Source organism: Garra rufa, chromosome 7 (genome assembly GCF_049309525.1).
Source record: "Garra rufa chromosome 7, GarRuf1.0, whole genome shotgun sequence".
Lineage (NCBI taxonomy): Eukaryota > Metazoa > Chordata > Actinopteri > Cypriniformes > Cyprinidae > Garra > Garra rufa.
Genome location: NC_133367.1, coordinates 180,874 through 199,849, shown reverse-complemented (window position 1 = coordinate 199,849; position 18,976 = coordinate 180,874). Strand labels below are relative to the sequence as shown.

Genomic DNA, 18,976 nt, shown 5'->3' with positions numbered 1-18,976 from the left:
CCGATTTTCGTGCATGTACGTGAATCACAACTGAAAGCGCACACCGCGGAACGTGTAAAGGTGGCGCTATCGAGCCATTTTGCCACACCCACTTCTGCAACCCATATCAGACGTAAATTTTCGCCAGGTCTGATGTGTGTGCGAAGTTTCATGAGTTTTCGGGTATGTCTAAGCCCTCAAAAATGCGATTCATTTTGGAGAAGAATAATAATAATAATAATAATTAAAGCTGCAAGCAGCGATGAACGGGCCCTCGCACCCGGGCTCACCGCCGACCGGTGGCTTCAGGAAAACAGCAAACGGTGGGCAGTATGCTTTCAATACAGTAAATGTAGGAAAAATAAATGAAAATCACTTAAATGTGCCAAATTTCCTGCTGCCAGCTGGTGGCGCTATGCCTATAACTGATTATTGGCATGTAGATGTGTTCAGGCCACCACTTTCATCAAACATATGAAGTTTGGTGCAGATTGACCTTGGTATGTTTGAGTTAGTGAAAGATATGATATATCCTGCTGCCAACAGGTGGCGCTATGATAATATCTGAATATTGGCCTTTAGGTGTCTTCAGGCCAGGACTCTTACCAAACCTGTGAAGTTTGAGGCAGATCGGACATTTTATGGCTGAGTTATAACAACTTCTATGTCCATGGCGAAACATCAAACTTTGTCACGCCGCCACAGACACGCCCTTTAACGAAAACTCAAGATCTTCGCAATTTAACATCTCTAAGGCCTCTAGATCAGAATGACCAAATATAATGTTGATATCATTAAATCTCTAGGAGGAGTTTGATACAAGTCATTTCCTGTTGCCAACAGGTGGCGCTGTGATTATAATAGAATATTGGCCTTCAGATGTGTTCAGGCCAGGACTCTTATCTAATATGTGAAGTTTGAGGCAAATCGGACATTTTATGGCTGAGTTATAACAAGTTTTATATCCATGGCGATACCTCGAAATTTGTCAGGCTGCCACGGACACGCCCTTTACCGAAAACTCAAGATCTTCACAATTTAACATCGCTATGGCCTTTATATTAGACTGACCGATTTTGGTGTTGATCTGAATAAATCTCTAGTTGGAGTTGGTTGTAGAGTACAGCATGACACTTCCTGTTGCCTGCAGGTGGCGCTATGACTATAACTGAATATGGGCATGTAGATGTCTTCAGGTCAGGAGTGTTATCACACATGTGAAGTTTGGGACAGACAGGACATTGTATGCCTGAGTTATAGCAACTTCCTTTTTCATGGCGAAACATCGAAATTTGCGAGGCCGCCACGGACACGCCCTCCGATGAAAACTCTAGATCTTCACAATTTAACGTCACAAAGGGCTTTAGACTAGACTCAGCAAATTTGGCGTTGATCCGAATAAATCTGTAGGAGGAGTTCGTTCAAGTACGACACCTGAAAAAGGCAAAAATGACACAAATTTTGTTGAGAATATTAATATTAACCGACTTCCTGTTGGGTTCCGGATTTTGCTCCAAGAGGCTTTTTTGTAGGTTTTGGTGTGTTACATGTGTGTACCGATTTCCGTGCATGTACGTGAATCACAGCTGAAAGCGCACACCGCTGAACGTCTAAAGGTGGCGCTGTCGAGCCATTTTGCCACACCCAATTCTGAAACCCAAATCAGACGTAAATTTTCGCCAGGTTTGATGTGTGTGCAAAGTTTTGTGAGTTTTCGGGAATGTTTAGGTCCTCTAAAATGCGATTCACTTTGGAGAAGAAGAAGAATAATAATAATAATAATAATAATAAACGGAGCAGATTCAATAGGGTCCTCACACCATCGGTGCTCGGGCCCTAATAATAAACGAAGCAGATCCAATAGGGTCCTCACACCATCGGTGCTCGGGCCCTAATAATAAACGAAGCAGATCCAATAGGGTCCTCACACCATCGGTGCTCGGGCCCTAATAAGAATCCTTAGAAGAACAATAGGGCCTTCGCCCTTTTGGGCTCGGGCCCTAATAAACGAAGCAGATCCAATAGGGTCCTCACACCATCGGTGCTCGGGCCCTAATTAAAAGGAAAATGAAGCTAATGCCTGTCTGGAACATAGTACAAAGCTATATAGAGATGTGTTTTGCAAATAAAATAATTATATACACAGATGGTTCAAAGAACCCTGAAAATGGACACACAGGTGCTGCAGTGTACATCCCACAATGTGAGGAAATTGTTAAAAAGAGAACATCAGATCATCTCTCAATTTATACAGTAGAACTTGTAGCCATAATGTTAGGCTTACAGTGGATAGAACAAAGAAATAAAAACAATGTAGTAATTGCATCTGATAGTCTCTCTGCTCTCAATAGTATACAATCTGGGAAATCATGCAGACTTGATATTTTAAATAAAATATATCAAGCTATATATAGGTTACATAATAAAGGTTTTAATGTATCATTTGTCTGGGTTCCTGCACATGTTGGAGTGAAAGGAAATGAAGAGGTTGATGTATTGGCAAAACAGTCTCTTAAATCACAAACAGTAGACTTGGAAATTGCATTAAGTAAAGCTGAAGCTAAAGCAATAATTAAAGTTCATACACAAAGCAAATGGCAGGAATATTGGAATATTAATGACACAGGTAGACATCTGTATAACATTCAAAAGATAGTTGGAGGGGGAAGAGATTTGGGTAGAAACAGAAGGGAAGAAATGGTCATAACCCGTATTAGAATAGGACATACAGGACTCCATATAATAGGTAAACATACAAATGAATTATGTATATATTGTAATCAACTTGAATCTGTACAGCATGTGATAGTGGAATGTCATGCATATGAAAATGAAAGGAAAATATTAAGAGATGCATGTAGAAAATATAAAGTCAAATTTCAAATGGAAAATATACTCGGAGCAGCACTTAAGAAAATATTTGTACAGTTAATCACATTCCTGAAAGAGACGGGTCTGTTTGAGAGAATATATATTTTTTTTTTTAAATATGTAGTTTGTCTGCCAATCTATTGTTCCACACTCCAGTCCAGTTGGTGGCGGTAAAGCACCTATCAGTTGGTTTGCCAACCGCCATAAAACGCTTCAGAAGAAGAAGAAGAAGATTTGCCTTCATACTGAAGAGCCCAAAACCCGTACGATCCAGAGCCACACCGTTGAAATCCGTTTAGTGAAGCCTATGACTATCGAATTGGCATTACACGCTTGTGAGGAAGAGGCTGGGCCATCTGGTGAAGACCAGAGATTTGCTGCAGCTTCTGAAGAAAAGGATGAAGAATAATAACCTGGAGTAACCCTAGATGCCCACTCTTCGTCTTTGTTTTGTAAGTGTACATGATAGTAAATCCCAAATTGGTTCAAAGGATCTTTGGATGAAAAATAAGTTATTTGTTCATATTGATAAGCATCGTGATGTGGATGTTCTTATGGTGTTATTATTTTGTTATTCTTATGTTATTTTGTTGATCTCTATTCTGCAGCAAATCCTGAAAAGGCATCTTTTGGAGGACCTTCATATTAAACATTTTTATAGAAAAAGTAACACTTTTTAAAGTAAATTGCTACTCTTTTCTATCAACAGAAAAAGGCCACAGGAATTGTAGCGCAAAAGAAAATTACTGTACAATCAGAAAAAAAAGTTTTTGTCTTTTGTTTTTCTGTCTTGTGAATAGATACAACATCATAATATTTGGTGGTGTGGATGGTTATTCCAGGAAGGTATGTTTTCACTTATTGTTTCTGAAAAAACACAGGTCACACCTTGTTTTTTATTATTTCATTTCATTTATTTTTTATTTTTATTCAGTGTTTACTAGTCATCTGGTATCAAGAGCAGACCAGACCGTGGAAGTTTCATAGCCGGTAAAAGTGTCCATAATCAAAGGTAAAGTACAATTTTCTGCAATTTCTAAAATATCAAAGAATTATTTAAAACTTGTATTTTCAGCAACCTATACTGCCTGTCGAAATATTTTTGCAGTGATTTAGTATGTTTATGGCTTTTTCTTAAACAACCATTCTGAAATATGTTATATGTATCCCATGGTCAGATTCTTGGATGGAAATGTAACAAATTATGATATTTTTTTTTTGACCAGAACATCTGTAGGTAGCTTTTCAGTGTCGCTGAAGTAACAGAATATTTTACATTTAAAAATAATTAATCTCAGCTGTATTATATGCACCGTTTTATTTATTTTAACACTTTAAAAAGAAACAAACAAAAAAAAAAAAAAGACTCGGACATGCTGCACTCGCTGGAGGCAGAAGGATTGCTTGACTTGTCGGTGGTTGAGGAACTTTTCTGTGTGCACTACACTTTCCTCCCAAGACTTCAGGCAGATTTGGACACATTCACAGAAGCCTGGAAACATCATCCACTCTCCTCAGAGGGCAATCGAAGTCCAGAGCAGCTGTGGCAGATGGGACTGATACACACAAATACTGGCCAGTTAGAGAGTTACGAGGTATTGTACCACTGCTTTACTCCCTGTCAGCACACTGCTATTTATGGTAAGGTATTACTCTAGATACTTAACCATGTATTTAACTGCTATACCTTCAGGACATTGAAGAGCCAGACCTGGATTGGGACACAGCAGCTTCTTGGGAGTTGTTGTTCCAGAATTTGAATGCCCTCCGAGTCCAGATAGATTGAGGGCCCTCGAACACCTGCTGAATTCAACTGGTGCTAATGTCCCTGTCAAAGAACTGTATTTGCTTTGTCGGGAGTTTGTTTCAACAAATCTATCATATTAATTGAACAGAAACAAAACACCAAGCAAGCTTAAAGACACAGATTTTATTGTGCACTGGAATTTGTTGAATACAAATATACTTTGTGAGCACATGTACTTTCTGAATTGAAAACAATTTGTAACAATCTGTCAACAAAGAATTAAGAACAATAAAGAAACGAACTACAGAATACATATTAAAACTGTTAAATTCCTGTTTTTTTTTTTTTTTTTTCAAACTAATAACAGTATTTCAGACTAAACAGTATATGAAGTAAACACTACACTAAGAATTTATTTCATGATCGACCAAATTCTTTACTTTTACTCACAGCCTGTCGCATAATGCACAGAAACTCTTTGTAATTCCCCAAGTGCTGGGTGGGCAAGGTGATGGTACAGGAGCACGCGTTTACGAGAGGATAGCACAAACGCTGTTGACCGTACTGAAGCTGACAGTCGTGATTGAATTCTACGTGTATTTTGAATTTTTCTCTCTGCGTGGATGAAATGGGAACGTGGCCTTGACCAGTCAGCCACTGCATGAAGCTGCTGACAGTGATTTTTTCTTCTTGTTCATCTCCGCTGGTGTAGTGCCCCATTTTATCCCCTTGTTCATTGTCGTCCTCACCTCTGTTCTCTGTGCTGTTGCTTCCTTCTGCAAGAAACTAAATTAAAAGCAAATCTACAATGTTAAGTATTATAAATGAATAATGTAAACACTAGGGCTGGGTTGACCAATTTCATGATCCGATTCTCAATCACAAGCTTGCAATTCGATTACAGATTAAAATCAAAGTTTTGGATATATATCAGGTACAGTACATGCCAAATTTTCAAGAAAAAAAAAAATCTTGACTATGCTGAAAAATATACACAAGAGTCAGTTGGTACTACATTATAATATAGAGGGTAAAAATTGACTGATTTGTGCGATACAACTGCTTAAATTACACTTAAGATTTTATTATAAGTTACAATTACATAGTAATTCAGTTTTTTGTAAATATAAATATGAACATAAATAGTGGCTGTCATAAAAACTTAAGAGATTTGTTCAAACATACAACATTAAAGAACACCCAGGACCTGGGTTGAAAAACACTGTATTAAAAATACCAAAGCACAAAGCTTACTGCGCTTTATTGGATGGGATGTGCACTACAATGTTCCATCCATTAAATAAAAACAGGCTAGGCTTATCGAATCTTGGGATTTAGGAATACCAATATTTTTCACCCAGCCCTAGTAAACACACTTTTATGTGTATCTTTAGTTACATCCATAATACCCAACACTGTATTGGCTGAGTGCACCCCATTAAAACTGATGTAATTACAACAATTCGGAGTAACAATGTTACCTTCATCTTCAAGGCTCTGAATGAAGTCTTGTAAATAGTTCACAATTCGCAACTCCCTCTGTCTTTTGACTGAGCCCACCTCACTTAAAATGGGTGTAAGGGCCGTTGTGAGGAAATCTGCATCAGGCTGCCAATCAAAAAGAACAACTTTTTATTATGCACCACTCAAAATCATATGTAAAAATGCAAGTAACAATACTTACTTTTTCAAAAGTAAAAGCTGATCATTTCATGAAGGCCATAGAGTTCCAATCCTTTGCACATCTGCTGCAGCACTGGAAGGATTCGGACAGTTGAATGCAGGACAACAGCACTACATAAAGTAAATAGTGTTTACAATAGAAAATACCTTGTTAATAAGAGGAATAGAAGTTATTATATAGTTATGAAATTACAATATAGTTAGGGTTAGGAAGAGGTTAAGAAGAGTTTTGGTTTAATTTACATTGACTATAGAAATTGTGACCTTTCAGGTCTGGGGGAAGGGTGCACTTCTGAAATTCAGTGATATTGTTATGCTTTCCAGAACAATCGGAAAAGCAAGGGAAATGGGTCTGCTTAAAGTGTTCAAAAAATCTAAACCCTAATGAGTAGATTTGAGAGGAAAAGGAAGTAGAGAGCCAGATTTAAAAAGAACTACAAATGTCACACATACCTGACAAGGTCCTCCTTTCTGTCAGATGTTAGTGGTCCAGTGTACCCACAAGCTACCACTCTTTCAGAGATGTCCAGCAATGCTGTAGTGTCTGCTGTCTCAATCTAAAAACAAAAGTGAAGACAGTACTTGAGTAATTTTGTTTGTTTGAATATTACCAAAATATACACGATTATACGGTATACAATTCCTGAAGTGTGGGAAAAATAAATAAATATATAAATAAGTATATATACAGGTCCTTCTCAAAAAATTAGCATATTGTGAAAAAGTTCATTAGACTTTCATATATTTTAGATTCATTACAACACAACTGAAGTAGTTCAAGCCTTTTATTGTTTTAAAATGGATGATTTTGGGATACAGCTCATGAAAACCCAAAATTCCTATCTCAAACAATTAGCATATTTCTTCTGGGTACATGGCTGAACACACAGGACAAGATACCTTACAGATGCAGAAAAATATGTTTAAAAAAATCCTTAAAGCAAGAAACAAGATCCCAAGCAAACTTAAAATCATTACTATTATTAAATAAAAGTACTGAAATTTCAATTAACTACCATTAATAACCATTCGTGAAATAACATTAAAATTAAATGTAATAATTTTTCCTTCTACAGTGATTTTCAAATACACTGGAAATAATCCAACAACTCAAACCCCCTCCCGCTTTTTTGGGGGGGACTCCAAGAATGTGGTAAATAGTCCTGCATGCATTCATCTTACCTTGACATCCATCACTGCCAAAGATGAATCCATAGAATCCAACTCATCCCCCAACTGCGGATGAGTAACCCAAGTAACCTAAGTAAATGCTAAATGTTTTATTTACTAAATGAAAACATTAAACTAAATAAATAAAGAGTTTACTGATTCACAATCACTGGTGTTAATCCATATGTCTGTCTAACAATTCTGGACATGCATAGCCAGCAATTGACCTTATGCACGGAGCGTTCTTTAGAACTTCCGCATAAAGATAAGCCAGCTCGTAAACTTCCGTTGAAGCTCATTTTATGTGCTATATATTAGGTGGACACTCTTGAGACTGATCTAGAGCCTCGTTCTTATCAGAAACTGAGAAAAATTATAATTGCAACATTATAAACAATGTTAGCGGCATGAACATTCAGTTTCATTCTATTTAACAACAATTTAAATGCGGAGCCTGGCAATCCCATACTTACCCTATATGCATAGTTGTACATTTAAATGCTGACAGCTAAACACTATCATAAGCTGTTTAGGCTAACGTTAGCTAGCTATCATATTTCTCTTCTAGGACATCTTAATCGTATTCTTGATAATCACTAACTTGCCTTCGTGTAGTCATGAACACATTTTTTAAATCTTGCAATATTTCGAAGCCTTTATTATTTTCTAACTCTACAGCTGTGAAATAAAACGTATTTCAAGGACTCGTTTTTCATTCATAAAAACGGCATCGGAAAAAATGACTTTTCACGGAAAACAACGTCTATTTTTTGGCTAAAATAATATGGAATTACCCCATATAACCAATAGATGGCAGCAAAGGATTATTTATTATGCAGCTGTCTCTCCCTATATTTTTCAAGACGTCTTGCTTTCGATTTATTATAAAATACTAGTATAATAAATTGTAGTACTTTTACCTTTTACTTTTATAGTATAGCAAGTGCAGAAAGTCATTAAGCTCACACACAAACAGCCTATAAGGGTGAATTATGTAAATACTAATATAGGCTATAGTTCACTACAAATACGTTGAATATTTATGGTAGGCTATAATTTTTAATAAATGCACTAATTATGAATCGATAGGAATTTAAAATATTTTCTTAAATTGAATAACTACATGTTTTAAATTTTATCTTGAACTGTAAAATCTATCAAATAGCCTATATTTAACCAACACAAACTTGTTACTGCTGTAGTTTTGTTATTTGAATTTAGTCTGAATCTTTTAAGCTCTTTTTTGACATCAGTTTGCCAGCTGTTTGGTCCGGTTATTACTGTCAATCATAGCAATGACTCGCGCATATTTAACCGCGATTTACTCGCGAATTTTTTTAAACTGGCATTTGTCATTCTTGAAACGGTATACATGGACGTTTGGTCCTCTAAGACAAACAACACTTTTCATCGATTGTGATTCGATTATGTAGAGAAAATGAACAAAGTACGCTCATATTACGGCAGAATACAGTTGACCGGAAATGACTTAGCTGGCTTGACTAAACAAGGAAGTAATCCGTGCATATGGTCAATTGTACAGGCATGTCTGTATGACATTTTGCACATCGAGCTTTCGGCATTTTTTCAAATTCTTTCGACGAGTACGGTAAAGGGGAGATGTCCACACTGTTCTGTATTGGCATAATATATAGACAGCCCTTTGTTCCTACTGTTTTAATGAGGTAGGACCCTGTGTAGCCTTCTGCCTCTGGTGCAACGACATTCAACTTTCGTTGACCTGATCCACCTGAGTATAAAAGATCAAAAGCCATATCAGCTTATTTATTTAATTTTAGCCAAAGAAATAACATTTCACTCCAACACTGAACAGTCAAGATAACCAAAGACAGACTCAAAAATACTGAAACAGGGATCCTATTTAAAGTAACAATACAGTCTAATGATGTGTAAAGTAGATGTCAACGAAGCTTCAAAAATGAACGAAACTAACTTACCAACAGCTTTATAGAGCATCCAGGCTCCTTCCAATGATTCCATTTTTGAATAGGTCTCCACCAATAGCTTAGATATCTGGTGGAATTAAACACACACTTCAAGCACTTCATCAAACAAGACTGGCTACATAAAAATAAATCAAGTCTTATCAAAATGATTAGAACACTAGTATTTTCCCTAGCTAAAAAAAAGGTTTTAAGTCTTTTGTGTGAGGAGGAAATATCAGTTTACATTTCCAAACACTCATTTGGCCATTAATTGTAATAATCCAGTGAGATTTAAGTCTGACAACAGCCAGTGCTCCACACAGAGCTCCACATGGAATGACATGAGGAAAGAAAACAAACTGAGACGAAGAAGAATCGGAACCTAAACTCAGAAGAACTGTGGAGAACAACATTTCCAAGACACTTCAAGAAAGCTACCTGCCAAGCTACTGAAAAACTCTGCTTAAATGCACCGAGGACAAAAGCTGTTTTAAACACAAAGGATGCTCACACCAAGTGTTGATTTCATTTAGGTCATGGAAGTTAATTGATAAAGAAAATCTACTCATTACATTATTTTTGACAGCATCCTCACTTTACAGCATTTTCACACAAGTTTACACAAAAACATTTAGCAGTACTGTAGCTTTGCAGACTGGATGATCAGACAGACAGATCGAAACTCTGTGTGGAGCACTGGTGTATCTCTGTCTTTATACAATATGGAAAACTTGAAATGCCAAACCTCAGAGTGGTCAGCTTCCTCAGGGATGAGAACAGTCCTCCGTCCTAATCCAGCCTGTAGTAGGATCATCTCTTCAGAGGCTTTTGGAGTCCTTTCAACGCTTTTATTTAGCAGGAAAAACTGGACTGGCGTTGACCTGGCAGGCCTTTTTTTTTTTGGAAGTTGGGATAAAGCCTTCTCTTGCCTTAAACAGACCAGGGAATGCTCTGAGAGAAAAGGCAGTCTGATGTCAATAATACTTAAGTCTTGAAGCATAATCAAAATGGGCTGACCTAAACTGCCCATTACAAGACAATAACTTCTAAATGTTCATGAATTTATTCTTTAGACTTATGCCTAAGGTATGCTACTTGACTATGCTGCTACAGTGCTACTATGCTGATTTTTGTCTACCAGTATTATGGTGACACGTACTTCAAATGTCAGTTTGCACAAGTATTTTACTTTCTTATAATGTAAACTATAACATCGGCTTGTTTGAGAGATGCAAACCTTGCCATACTCTGGTCCACTGAATTTCTTGACGCAGCAACACTAAGGGTCTCCTGTGGTCTCACTGCAGACTGCACCCTGTTGCCAGGGGTAGCCCGACCCTGTAGTGGTGTTGCATGCTGTCTGCTGCTGCCTGCCGAGACCTGCTCTCCCTGAACCTGACCTTTATCTGCAGAAATAATCCGAAACGGTCTAAATGTCCGAAGCCTTTGTGGCTATATACTACTCATAGCAATATTAATAAGGCCAATGGTAATTAGGACTTTACAAATGTAAAACAGATGGCACAATACACAGTACATTAAACCTACCCATCTGAACAAAGAAAGCATTATTAGGCCTAATTTTGAGAACAAAATATCAAGTAAACAGCATGTATATAGTAGTAAAACAGTATTGTGATGATAACTGAACTGAAAAGTTCTGCTCTCTACTAAAAATGTTATTTTAGCAAAGAGTTTCATTATAGTTTATTAGCTTAAGTCCCAGACTAAAATGCACATTTGAGCTGTCTCAACTGAATATTGCACTGACATGTCTTAAAATATGTCAGTGTTGTCTCAAGATGCACACCCACAATGCATTCTTCTAAGGAAATTTATAAAAGATGCTTAAAATTCTTAATTTAAGGCTTTTGAACTTTTATTAAGTTTCTAAACTTGCAAGATACTAAACACAACATGTTAAGAATAAAAATTAAAATGTGTCATCACTGCATACCTCTCTTCGAGTATCCATCTTGCTGAAGCTAGCTTCAAAGCTTGATTGCAAGAAGATCGAGCGCGAGGGTGTGGGAAAGATGGCGCGAAGGTTTGAAATGAGCTCGCGGGTTCCCGTTTCCTCGCGTATCTGGCTTATTGATCAATGGCATTGATTTGCCTTCATACTTCTGTTTCTTCAGAGAGAAGCCGACTTCTACGAGGCCACTTCCTAGGCCAATCGTCCAAATACAAGACCCGATATTTAAGTGGAGGCACATCGGGGGGTACCCACCACTCGCCCTCTTCCCTTTGGAATAAAGGTTTTAAAAGTTCTTCCATTTAAATGGGCTCTTTCTTCCAAAAAAAAAAATCGGATTCGGATATCATGTCTATCGCCCCATCCCTCGGTTCATCTCCCAACGAAGAATTTCCTCGCGTCTTTTAAAGAGAAGGGTCTGGATTCGAGTGGAGCTCCCATAGATATATATACATAGATGCCTCATTAGCGACTGTTTCTATGGGCCGTTATACGTAAGCCATCCGCCATTTCACTGCGGTCTACTTGACGTCATTCACCCATAGATCTCATAGTAATCACTGAAAATTCGAAAAGCCACAGTCCTGCACAACCGTTGGTCTGCGAACCTACAGTATGGTGAATGACGTCAAGTGGACCGTTCCAAAATGGCGGACGCATCTACGTGCTTGGAGCGGTCCAATGCGGTATCTATGTATATATATCTATGGGAGCTCCACTCAAGAGCGGAAATACGTCACCTCCACTTCCGACGTATGTTACGCCATATTGGCAAAGAACTTATACTGACAAGAAGCAAAGAACTTATTCTATACTCTTTGATATTGGTCCGGGCATGACGCGGTCGCCTTGATGGTCCGGGCAAAATTTTAAGACATTGCATATTTAAAACTTATTGTTTAATCTTTCGTTTTGTATTATTTATAGTTACATATACATGTTCGTAATATTTACATTTTCTGTACATTTTACCATTAAAACGTTTACCGTGGCAAATTATATGTGTATATAAATATATTTTAGAAAGTAGATCTTTTTTTATTGCACAATTAAATATTACAATAATGATGAATCACAATAAACCAATGGCTAAATGAACAATAAAAATTTGGCAAATCTTTCTAAGATAATTATTATTACATTTTTTTATTTTATATTTATACCTTTCAATGTAAGACAGAGATCAACATTTGGATCTTTATCTATATCATTTACTAATCATTTTCTAAGTTCTGAGGGAATGGCATTAATTACCATTACATACTCCTTTACAGGTATATGATTTTTTTTTTAAGAACTCTGCAAACGTAAGCACGTGACCATTAGAATTCAACAGTTGTGAAACCAACCAAACATTTTTTCTAAACCAATTAACTAAAAAAAAAGAGATTTATTTTGGTGTGTAATGTATTCATTATTCCAAATTAAGCACTTGTGAGGGGGGAAAAAATTATGTTTGTATATCATTATCCATGATAATAATGCCTGTCTGTGAAAATTGGAAAGTTTTATGGGAAGCTTGCTAATATTAAAGTTACAATTAAGGAGAAATTCAATTCCACCTACTTTTTCAAACATAATATTAGGGATATAATACCATAATTTATCTTTTTTAAATGAACATAATTTTGTATCCATTTTTTAATTCAAATAATGATGTGTATTTTTCCAAATAAAATTATATATACATTTATTTATATCATTAATAATAACCATTGCAGTATAACAAACAAAGGACAGCATCACATACAGTTATGAGCTTCACAGAACAACAATATATTACACATATTGAAGAGAAAAAGACACCTCAAAGATGTACAACTAACTCAAGAATTTTAAAAGTTTTAATAGCTTTCGAGTTCAATGGTTTGGACACATTCTTAAAAGAGGCAAAAAAGACTTTAAATCAGTAAAAACAGTAAATAAAACAGTAGATCTATAATATCACTGGACATTAAATGAGAAGTTATTTTATTAAACATCTTAATTACAATTTGTATTTTAAATATTTTAAACAAAATAACAGCATGTACATATCACAGTAAAATAATGTTCTCCATCCATTGAAATTTTACAAGTAGTTTGGTTATGATATGATAACCTCGTTGTAACTCGCTATTGTAGCGATGCTAAATTAATATGCTACAATAAAAAATAAAATAAAGTTGTTGTTTTTTTCAAATCGATGTATCAACACTAGCAATATGTGTTATGTTTTGAAATGTGCCATTAAAGTTTGTATTTGAATTGTATAAATTGATCAAAAATTAAAAATTAAAATTAGTGGAGGTGACGTATTTCTGGTTTGAGGGTGGAGGTGACGTATTTCCGGTGGAGCTCCAGTACTTGGGTCCTCTTGCTTTTAAAGTGTGTGTGTGGGGGGGGGGGGGACATTCTAATAAGAATGACGTCAATGGGACGTGGGGATATATATCTATGTTTATAAAGAGTTGAGCCGCAATACTACACCATAACTAACGAGAAACAAAAATTCAAACCGAAATTATTTCAAATTGCTTGAAGAATAGTAAGCAGTGAAAAACACATCGTAATTTTTTAACAAGAACGAGCTGGGTCGTTAACATCATCGCGATGGCCAATCAAATCAAAGAAGTGCGACTGTAATTACCTTCAGCTAAACTATTCATATTTAATAACTGTTTCGCGATGTAAATGTTAATCGAGTGAGGGTAATACTGAAGGATGAACTTCTTTCAAAGTTAAGCTTTTTGAATTTGAAAAACAGTGATTCTTGGGAATTTGGATAAAACAGGTTTTTCAAAAAAAAAAAATGTTTAATTACACCATCTGAATGGATATTATTATAGACCAAGATCTTAGCTTTTCAGCAATGTACTGGTGTCACCTCCCAATTTTGTATTTTTTCACAAAATAGGCGTTTTACTTTTTAGCGTTTTACAACGTTTACTTTTTGCTTAAATCAAACAAAATATGTTTTTATTTAACAAACATATTTTTGTATTAAAAGAGACTATTACTTTAATAACTCATTAGCACTGGCAAAATATATTGTATGCATATTTATTTAAAAAAATTAAAACTCCCTCTGACGGTGGTGACAGTGGCCTCATTACAACATAAAATTCCAAAATGTATACCACTCAAGTCAACGCCTTCTTGTTTAACAACTTTATTTAACCATTTGGTCCAACAAATAACAATCCTGAGCACTGTGATAAAACATTTTTCAAATATTTCAACAGCGTCAGACAGAAAACCTGACGGTGGTGACAAAAACGTACTCGGTTCTCTCTAGAGAGGGAACGAGTACTGCGTAAGTATCTTACGCTAGGGGAAAATCCTTTTCTGCGAGATATTGAAGCCAAAAATTATCCTTAATTTTGAAATAATGTAAAGCACGTTGCAGCAGCATACAGACATAGGCGAAACAGCTTGCGCGCCTATTGGCTGCTCTGCGGCAACTGCAGCAGCCTATAGAGCGAGGCCTGGCGCGACGCCAGATCCAATGAGGGCATTTCGCGCCCTTTGCCCTTTGCGTGCGCATGCACGGCAAGATACGCAGTACTCGTTCCCTCTCTAGAGAGAACCGAGGTTAAGTTAGTAACCGAGTTAGTAACGTTCTCTTACGAGAGGTCTCTCGTACTGCGTAAGTATCTTACGCTAGGGGACCCAGTGTAAAATGCTGTGCATGCTGAGATCTGACACCAAAGACCCAAGGGCGAAAGCCCGGGGTTCATACAGTTCATAATCACCTATAGAACTCACAGGGAGTCCGGGGAAGAGGGAGGGGCAACGCCAGACTCTTCCACATAGTGCAGCGTCACTCAGACGCTAAGTAAACGTACATACAGGGCGGGGTTACGGCCTGAGCTGACGTAAAAATAAGGGTTTTCACACAGTTTGCCCAGGCACATCTTTTGCTATTACTTTCACTGTCGACCCTAGAGCTGTGCTCAGTACACGCAGCTTTCCGAGCTGATAACATCAGGTCAGACAACACTGAATATCTAGACTTACAGTCTGGCCTGTAAGTCAGGAACCTCCAGGTTGTAAAACCTTATAAATGTAGACGAAGAGGCCCAGCCCGCCGCCGTACAAATATCGTGCAAGGCAATCCCACTTGACCAAGCCCACGATGAGGCCACGCCCCTCGTGGAATGTGCTCTGACACCTAGCGGGCACTGCATGCCCTTCGAAGCATATGCCAGCGCAATAGCATCAACTATCCATCTGGAAACTATCCATAAAACGAAACAAAAAGCTGTTCTGTCTGTCTAAAAGCAGACGAGCGTCCATTTCCTCATCAGTGACCGGTAGGGCTGACAGCGCGATGACCTGTGCCCTAAACGGTGTGTTGAGGGATTTTGGAACGTAACCATGTTTGGGTTTGAGTATGACTTTAGAGTCATTAGGTCCTACCTCCATGCACGTCGCACTCACAGAGAGCGCGTGCAAATCCCCTATGCGCTTCACTGAAGCGAGAGCCAGCAGAACACAGTCTTAAGAGACAGGTATTTCAAATCAATCGTCTGCAGAGGCTCGAATGGTCCACCTTTCATGGCCTCTAGTACCACAGAAAGGTCCCATACGGGGACTGAGGGAGGTCTGGGGGGACTCAGTCTTCTAGCTCCCCTCAGGAAGCGAATAACTAAATCGTTCCTTCCTATTGACTGACCTAGCGTTGTCCTCGAAAACGCTGTTATGGCCGCCACATAGACTTTGAGTGTGGACGGGGTTCTGCCCTTGTCCAGCAGCTCTTGTAGAAATGAAAGCACCTCCATCACACCACAGTTAGTGGGTGACGAGCCGCGGGCTGCGCACCAACCCGAAAACACAGACCATTTTGAGGAATAGAGCCGTCTCGTAGAAGGGGCTCTAGCCTGCATGATCGTGGTTAATACTCCTTTAGGGAGTTCATCATATATTCGCTGGTGGCCCAGACATGAAGGGACCACAGCTCTGGGTGAGGATGCCAAATCGAGCGGCTGGCCTGAGAGAGAAGGTCTCTCCTCACTGGTATCGGCCACGGGGCATTGCTCGTCAGCTGCATTATCGCTGGGAACCAGGGCTGGTTTTCCCAAAACGGCGCTACCAGCAGTATTGAACATCCTTTTTCCCTGACCCTCTCTATCACCTGAGGAAGGAGAGACACGGGGGGAAACGCATAGAGATGACGGCGGGGCCATTCGTGGGCAAGCACGTCTCTGCTTTTTGAGAAAAATTCCAGACAGTGAGCGTTGTTCAGAGACGCGAACAGGTCTACTTTCGCTCTGCCGAATTTTTTCCACAGTAGTTGTACTGTCTGTGGGTGTAGAGACCATTCGCCTGCTGGAACGTTGATCCTGGACAGTCTGTCTGGCCCTATGTTTAGAAGCCCCGGCACATGCGCTGCTTTCAGCGAGCGCAGGTTGCGCTGAGCCCATACCAGGAGGTGTTCTGCAAGTCTGTATAGGTTTTTGGACCTGAGACCGCCCTGGCGATTTATATAAGAAACCACTGACATGTTGTCCGAGCGGACTAGTACATGGTTTCCTTTTATTTTGGGACAGAAGCGCGTCAGCGCGTTCTGTACTGCCAGCATTTCGAAGCAGTTGATATGCAGGAGCTTTTCCCGTTCTGACCACTGGCCAAAAGACGGTCTGCCCTCGAGCAAAGCCCCCCATCCCGAGGTGGACGCGTCCGTAGACACCACTTTTATTCTCGAGGAAGTCCCCAGGCTTACACCTGACTGGAACCAGTCGATTACTTTCCACGGTTTCAGGGCTGTGACACATTTCTGATTGACCGTGAGACGAAGCCGACCGGACGCCCATGCTTGACGCGGGACGCACGCTTTCAGCCAGAACTGCAGTGGGCGCATGCAGAGCAGACCCAGCTGGAGAACTGATGATGCTGAGGCCATGAGACCCAGCATTTTCTGAAATTTTTATTTTTATTTTTTTATATATATATTTTTTTAAGCGGGACAGACGCGCCGCAGCGGAACGAGCCCGATGTGCGCAGAATGTCTGCTGCGCGCTGTGGTGATAGCCGCGCTGTCATTGACAGCGAGTCCAATTCTGTGCTCAGGAAGGAAGCCTTCTGACTGGGAAACAGAGAGCTCTTCGCCCAATTGACTCTGAGACCCAAATTCTCGAGGTGATCGAGTAACATGGTCGTGTGTTCCACAAGCACTGAGAGAGATTGCGCTAGAATCAGCCAATCGTCCAAATAGTTCAGTATGCGCACGCCTTTCAGTCTGAGAGGAACGAGTGCTGCGACCATGCACTTCGTAAATGTACGGGGTGCCTGGGACAAACCGAACGGCAGGACTGTGTACTGATATGCCTGGCCCTCAAAGGCGAATCTCAAAAACGGCCTGTGACGTGACGCTATCTGTATTTGAAAATACCCGTCTTTCAGATCCACTGACACGAACCAGTCTCCTTGGCGAACTTGCGCGAGGATTTTTCTGGTCGTGAGCATCCAGAACCGACGCTTCACCAGCGCTTTGTTCAGTTGCCTTAGATCTAATATGGGTCTGAGACCACCGTCTTTTTTCGGTACCAGGAAATATCTGCTGTACAGCCCTCCTTCGCTTTGAGCTTGAGAAAGGGGCTCTATGACTCCTTTGCTCAATAGTTTCGCCACTTCGGCTCGAAGCAGGTGTGCTGCTTCTGTCTGCATTGTGGTCTCGACGCGCGCTGTATAGTGGCGCGGGCGTCGGTGAAACTGTAGCGAATAGCCTCCTTTTATATTGTCCAGCACCCATTTCGAAACCCCTGGAAACTTTTCCCATGCGTTTGTATGAATAGCTAGAGGTTGAATACGAAGTGCGCTCCGTTCGTTCAGTAACGGAGTGGTTTCGGTGTGCTGTGGCACAAGAGACGTGCTCGTGACATTCGGGGCGCGGGCGCTGATAGCGGGAACTATTATGTCTGTGTGTGGATGTGGTTGTGTGGCAACAGGCACATTTAACACACTGCAAACAACATTCGCCTGCATATAGGGAATGCCTTTTGGTTTTGTTTTTACAGAAACCTTGAGGCGTGCATAATGTGATGTCTGTGGGCACTGTGAAGTGGGCACGTTTACCACATGTGAAGCGCAATCGATCTGAGTCGATTTTATGTGCGCGGGACCTGTGTGACAGGTTGTGCTTGTGTGTAGTGATGGGCACTAAGTAGTGGGCATTCTTACTACACATGAAACACCATGGGCCGTGGCCGGGACTCCAGAAAATACACTCTATTGGGGGTTTATCTGGGTAGCCGTGAAAACAACCTTTGTGTGCAGGCAAGCGGGCGACAGAACCGGCTTGTTGGCTGCAGAAAACACTGGAACAGTCACATTTAACACACTCTAAACATCGTTCGCTTGCATGGAGCGAATGCACGTTGATTTCATGCAAAACGTGCTCGTGACATTTGAGGCATAGGACACGCTGATAGCGGGAAATGCCAATTCGATTGTCATAGGCTTCACTAAACGGATTTCAACGGGGTGGCTCTGGATCGTACGGGTTCCACTTCTTAGGCCAATCGTCCAAATACAAGACCCGATATTTAGGTGGAGGCACATCGGGGGGTACCCACCACTCGCACTCTTCCCTTTGGGATAAACGTTTAAAGTTCTTCCATTTAA

The 18,976-nt window shown here is 39.5% G+C and overlaps 2 long non-coding RNA genes across 3 annotated transcripts; one reads left to right on the top strand and one right to left on the bottom strand.

Moving 5' to 3' along the window:
- Nucleotides 1-3,090: 3,090 nt before the first annotated feature.
- LOC141339289 (uncharacterized) lies at nt 3,091-4,918 on the top strand. The gene is made up of 5 exons (XR_012355926.1): nt 3,091-3,302; nt 3,651-3,696; nt 3,785-3,862; nt 4,310-4,445; nt 4,544-4,918. It is a non-coding gene; the product is annotated as an uncharacterized lncRNA (long non-coding RNA).
- A 244-nt stretch (nt 4,919-5,162) lies between these two features.
- On the bottom strand, nt 5,163-11,952 carry LOC141339056 (uncharacterized). Of its 2 annotated transcripts, XR_012355890.1 has the most exons (8): nt 11,354-11,952; nt 10,142-10,347; nt 9,409-9,484; nt 7,463-9,200; nt 6,734-6,837; nt 6,282-6,391; nt 6,079-6,205; nt 5,163-5,383 (listed from the first exon to the last, which is right to left on the bottom strand). It is a non-coding gene; the product is annotated as an uncharacterized lncRNA (long non-coding RNA). The 2 variants fall into 2 exon arrangements; XR_012355889.1 differs by having other exon boundaries at nt 6,734-9,200.
- Nucleotides 11,953-18,976: the final 7,024 nt, after the last annotated feature.